The following is a 6,000-nucleotide window of genomic DNA, read 5'->3' on the forward strand; positions in this document are numbered from 1 at the left end:
AAGTAACAAATCTGCCTTGTAAATGTGTTCTACTGCATCCACTACAGCTTCGACAACGCAAACTGAATTTGTTTCTGTAGACAGAAATGTTTTGTTAAAATGCAGCATGTTACACAAATGGGCAAGAGACACAGACTGCATTTTATTGAACATGGAACATTTTCTGATGTGAATTTTATCTTGAATTTCCAATTGAAAATCTTGTCAGTGGACCATATAGTATTTATAATCATGGAAAGCTATTTTATCATGTGAGAAGAGACATGTACTACTGTGTGAACTATGGTGTAATTCTAAAGTATTTTTCCTTTTTTAAAATAAAAACAATATGAAGTTATTCCTTTTCTCCCTTTCCCCCCATTAAGAGCTCTAAATACAGTGAAGGTATGAAATAGCAGTACAAATGGGTATACCACTGGAGTTGTAGTATAAATGGAACCTTCTGTCCCATGGAAAAGGTGGAGTAGAATGCAAGAGGCCATGGTACTAGGGCAGAGAGAAGTGAGATCTGGGAAGAGTCTTGAGGGGAAGGGATTTAGGTGCATTTGTTCTAAGAAAGACTGAAAATTGGCACTGAAGTTTATGTCCAGGAAAAATAAATTTTGTCCTGAAATTTCACTTTTTATTGCAAAGTTGGAGGTTTTGCTGTTTTTCATCAAAGCAGGGGAATTGCTCTTCATACTATTTATCTAAAGAATAGTGTTGTACTTTATATGAAAGTTGACCTCGGCATAATTCAGGACATAAAATTCCTCATTTATTCAAGCCTGACAAACAGATTGATTTAACAGGGGATTAAATCAAGTTTTATTCCATAAATTTGTAACCTGATTGTGTTCAGTCAAGTGAGAAAACATGGCAAGATATTTAAGGCCACCATGACTTGTAGCAATCAGTCTACATAAAACAAAACAGAAATCTCTTGTCTAATCAAAAGTACATGTTGCAATCACAGAATAAAGACACCCAAACATGGAAAACAACAATCCCTCTGTTAAATTAGGCAGAGAACTCCTCTGTCTCCAGTGTGTTTTTGCTGCGTGTAGTAACCCTACACTGACTTTGTCACACACCTTCTGAGACACTTGGTATGGCTGATGCTCTTCTGAGTGTGTGATTTCTCTTTCTATCTCTGCATCAAAAAGCTATGTGGAGACCTGAGAAATTATAGCTTATGAACCAAAAATTACTTGGGGCAGCAGAAGGAGTAAGAAGGCTATGAAAAGTCTGGCAAGGGCCAAGGCAGCAGCTTTCCTTTTGCCTACTTGATAGAGGAAGGGCTGCAATGTTAATGCAGGCACCCATCCAAACTGCAACTGCACTCCTGCCCAGGAAAGCTTTGCAAGGGCAGTGGGAGAGACAAAAATGGTCCCTGCCCAGTCAGGCTCTTAAAATAAAGCAGTTTAAGTTGTTTTATAAGGAAATGTAGCTCAACTAAACAAACTTGAATACATATCTAGCTTTCTCGAAGACGCTGTTACCTCCATAGGGAGAAACCTGTTTCTCAGTTTAATTTCCCATTTATTAATTCAGAAGAGAAAGGAGAAGAAAAGGTGTGTCTGCATTGGGATACAGCACAGACCAAAAGAATGCATGTACTGAGTGAAACAGGTGAGGCTGAGGATCCCTCCCAACACTGCTTTGTGGGCAGAGCTGGTTGCTTCAAAATCTCGTCTGGTCTCATAACAAGAACCTTTTCTAATCAATGTAGTTTTTCTCTAGAATTTGGGGAGGGTTTTTTATTTTTTTAATGACTAGCATAATATTGTGTCTTGATGATTTCATGGAGATTTGTTAAAAATCTTCCTGATTTTACATAATGTATTCATTGTAAACATCTTGTCCTATGTATTTGAATTCATTTTCCTCATGTACAACTGGTAGTGACTTATTTTATTTATATGTCTACACTTGCAAGAATCCTTTTAGCTGAGCACTTAGTTCCAGAGCAATCCTAGAGGAATTCCCTCCCACTTCCACTTAGCAACAGGTGTGTGTATATAAATATATATCTGGCATTAGAGCAAGTAAAATTATCTTTTGAAACTCCATCTGCTTATGTGGGAGTAAACTAGAGCGTGTAAACATCTCTGTGAAGATGTATTTCTTTCAAAATGAGGTATAGAATTTTTCTTAGCAGTCTTGTATTGCTTTGATCTCTTTGTCATATTTACATAAATTTTAGCAGACAAATTTATTGCCCAGTATAGGAAAAACTGAAATAGTATCAATTTTACCAGTGTGCATCTATGGTTACTTTTACATCAAATGATGGTTTAGAAAAGGAGTGCATTTCAAAGAAATTTACTCTTTTTTTTTTTTTTTTTTTTTTTTTTTTTTTTTTTTTTTTTTTTTTTTTTTTTTTTTTTTTTTTCTTTTCTTATAAGAGACCAGTATCAAAACACACATAATGGATTCTTCTAGTATAAAACTAAACCTAAATACTTGTTCCCAATATTTGTTAAGGCAAGTAATTATATGGAGAAGATTGTTTCTGCATTTATGTTTCCAACCTAATTTAAGAGCTGTTCAACTTAGGAATGGTAAGATCTTATGAAAGACAAGGTTTGGTGCTTGTAGCAGAGTGAGAGGACAGAGAAATGTTCAATAGAAACATGAGAGTCTAAATCTCCAAAGGCATTGAATAAAAGCTTTTCATGGTTATAGGTATTTTACGAGTATATTATTTCTGTAAGAGTTTTTTTTAAGCATGAAATTGGGACACAAATTCAGATTGCCTGAAAATCAGTGTAATTTACAGAGTTTTCTTCAGCTTCATTTCTAGACACCCCTTAGCAACACTGAAAGTAAGTCTTAGGGAAATTTCCTGGTGTTCAGCTACTGACAAACCACAGAGATAAATTATCCAAAATAATTATTCAAAATAAATTATGTAGCCTACCCAGTTTATTCAGACTTCCATAAAAATCTAGACTGCTATTTATCATTTGTAGCTAATGTTTAGAATTGCACATATAAATTGCCTCTAGAATTAAACTGTGAATTCATTATATGTGTATATATTATATATATATACATTGGGATGGGCTAGAACAGTAATGTTGCAGACAAGGCATGTCAGATTCTGCAGTTTATGAGTACGATTCAAGACTTAGTCTGAAAGGAGAGTAGAAGAAAACCTTTTTCATCTTTTCTAAATTAGCGCCTTTTCTCTGAAAGACCAAGATGGTATTTGAGGACAATTTGAAATAGAAACTGTTCTATTACATTTCCAATGTGCATGCTTGCTGGCAAGAAACAAAGTGCTGGAACTCACAAAAAACCCAGACAGATTAGTTTCCCCATGTTGTCAAGTTAAGTTCTGCTTTGTTCAATGATTGCATTTAGTGTATAAATTATCATCTACTTATTAATATCTGATTCTTGCTCCTCACATATTATTAAATCTAACCACTATCACCAATGACTGTTAGCTGACTTTGACAATGACTGAATATCTGGCTTTTTCAAGGGGCATACAAATATCTCACAGCATTTTACAGAGTTCATGGTATTTGTTCACACTAGCAGTAAGTACAGTATTGAATATGGTAGTTTTAAAAATTTTCATAGCACCTTTTGAAAGGGTAAAGTCTGGCTCCCTATACCTTTTAATCATGCTTTAATTTATGCATATATTAAATTGTGTATATTGCATTCATATAATTTATATAATGTTTTTTAGAAATTTAGATACATTTAAAGGACTACAAAGTCAAAACTTGTCATTTCCACAGTGTCAAATAAGATGGAAAGTGGAAACCAGGCCAAGAAAAATATCAAAAAGTCCTTTAAATACTTTAGAAGCTGGATGTATGATCTGGTATATTTATTATACTGGTATATTGTGTACAGAAATAGAGAGACTTGAGACCAGACTCCCACTTGTATTTTAAAAAGTTAAATTCCACCTATCTCCTATTTTAGCTTCCTTTTGTTCAAAACTGTGTTCAACCCCTTTATTTAGATGACCTCTTACACTGCAGATGACCAAAAGTCACACATATGTCAAAATTTTTCCCAATAAAAACCCCTCGTGCTTAACAGGACCAATGAAACACCTGTCTCATTCTTTAGAGTACCATGCCCTCTCCCTATCAGCATATAGACCCTCCCTGTTCCTTGGTCTACTTTTCCTGAAAGCCTAATCAGCTCTCAGCCTAGAGATAACCTTTACTGATCACCTGAGCATTTGCCAGCACCAGGTCCATGCCCTGGCTGAGGAATTAAAGGTCATGCAAATCCTCCAGCTCCAGCTCCCACCAGATTCCAGTGCCTTGTTGAAATTGTTTCACTTTGCACAAAAAAAAGTCTAAATTTCTTCTGGATAAGGAAGGAAATAGAAGTTGATTCATGGTGCCAGCAGTACAGTGGAGATAACATTGTGTTTCACACACTGAATTTACCTTTTATATCTAAATTGCCCTCATGTCCTACAACAGAAAATGGAAGATCTAGGTTTCTTTCCAGTTTGGCAGAATATTTATGTGTATGGAGAGGTATTTACACGAGATGAAAATGCAGTGCAGTAACTGGCATTCCAAGCTTCAACCCTGAGTCGTTTTTTTAACTTACACACCTTACAATGATGATGGGCAATTCGAAAAAATAAGATAAAATGCATTTTTCTAAGAAAATTATGGCCAAATGTTTTTAAATATTATGATTGTGTCAAAAAACAACCATCAGGAAAAAAAAAGGATATAGTTTAATAGAACATTTGCAAAGTCCTAAAACTACCTCTTGTGACTTTATTTAATAAATTTAAGAAGTGGAGAAGAAAGCCAAAGTACAGCCATAGAAACAAGGAGAGACAAAATATAAAGCACAGATAGATTATCTTCTTCAAACTGGTAAGTACAGACAGAAGGACGACAATCTTCATGACATCTACAAGTATTTGGGTTAGTTCTGATAAAGGCTGGGAAGAACTTGAAAAGCAGTAGAAGGTGTAAAAGGTATAATTTGAAAAATTCACAGTGTTTTTGCTTTCTTTCTAAAATTGTATTTTTTTTAACAGAACCTTGCATTATGTCCATCCAAAATCCATTTGTTCATGGATGTATTTTCCTGTACCTCTCTGTTGACATCAATTTAACTATTCTGAGTTCATGTGGCATGCTGAGAAATCTTATTTAAGAATCACTAGGAAGGACAGGCATGTAAGCAGATTTAAATTGTCTGCAACTAACATAGATGATGCATTTATCATCAATGCCCTCTAGTTTTAGCTGTCTCCCTGCATTAACTGGAAAAACGTAATGCTTTATTTGGCTTCCAAATAAATGTACCAAAAGTTGTCTTAGAGTTAGGAAGGATTATGTGTTAAGAGCTACCATATGGCTGACATAACAGTATGTGCTTAATTTAGGACATGTATAGGCAGGCATGGATATGGAAATATTCATGTTTATTAAAAGAAAAGAACATTACACCTGCGATTTTTAAAGTTCTGTTTATAATGGCTGTTGTCCCAGGAACTCAAAGACATTTTTCTGAGGCAAATGACTCTGACTTCCTATTTCTGAATCAGAACTGACTCATATTTCATTACTATTTGAAGATGAAGGTCCCCTGTCAGCAATGTCTGAGGAACATACTGTCAATAACTTCCCTCAAGTGTATGGGCAGCCTGAAATAAACTACTGGCTCCTGAGTGTCTGTGCTTGTTGTAACCAGTCGACAAACCCCAGAACACTCACAGAGCTGGATCAGTGGTTCTGCATATGGTTCCAAATTTAACCAGCAAGCCAAGGGCTGGGTTGTCTGCTGGCTCAGGAGTGCAGCTCACCATGAGGTCAGGCTGGATGGCTGGAGGTCACACAGGAAGGTGAGGAAGTGTGGAAACTCCCAGGGGATACCCACCAGACTGCCACACCAGGCAAAGGGCTTCCTTCATCCATACAGCAACTGCAGTTAGAAGGAACACAGAAACTGCATCAAATCCATTTCTCTTTCACTCTGAGAGGGGTCTGAGGATCTTTGTTGTAGATCCATTGT

General features: G+C 35.9%; 1 long non-coding RNA gene across 1 annotated transcript in view; it reads right to left on the reverse strand.

Moving 5' to 3' along the window:
* Window positions 1-2,830, reverse strand: part of LOC136358130 (uncharacterized) — a 311,359-nt gene extending 308,529 nt beyond the window's left edge. Inside the window, exon 1 of the long non-coding RNA XR_010743010.1 lies at window positions 2,309-2,830. This is a non-coding gene — a long non-coding RNA (uncharacterized lncRNA). The remainder of the gene's footprint in view (window positions 1-2,308) is intronic.
* Window positions 2,831-6,000: the final 3,170 nt, after the last annotated feature.

The sequence above is a fragment of the Sylvia atricapilla genome, chromosome 2 (assembly GCF_009819655.1).
Source record: "Sylvia atricapilla isolate bSylAtr1 chromosome 2, bSylAtr1.pri, whole genome shotgun sequence".
NCBI lineage: Eukaryota > Metazoa > Chordata > Aves > Passeriformes > Sylviidae > Sylvia > Sylvia atricapilla.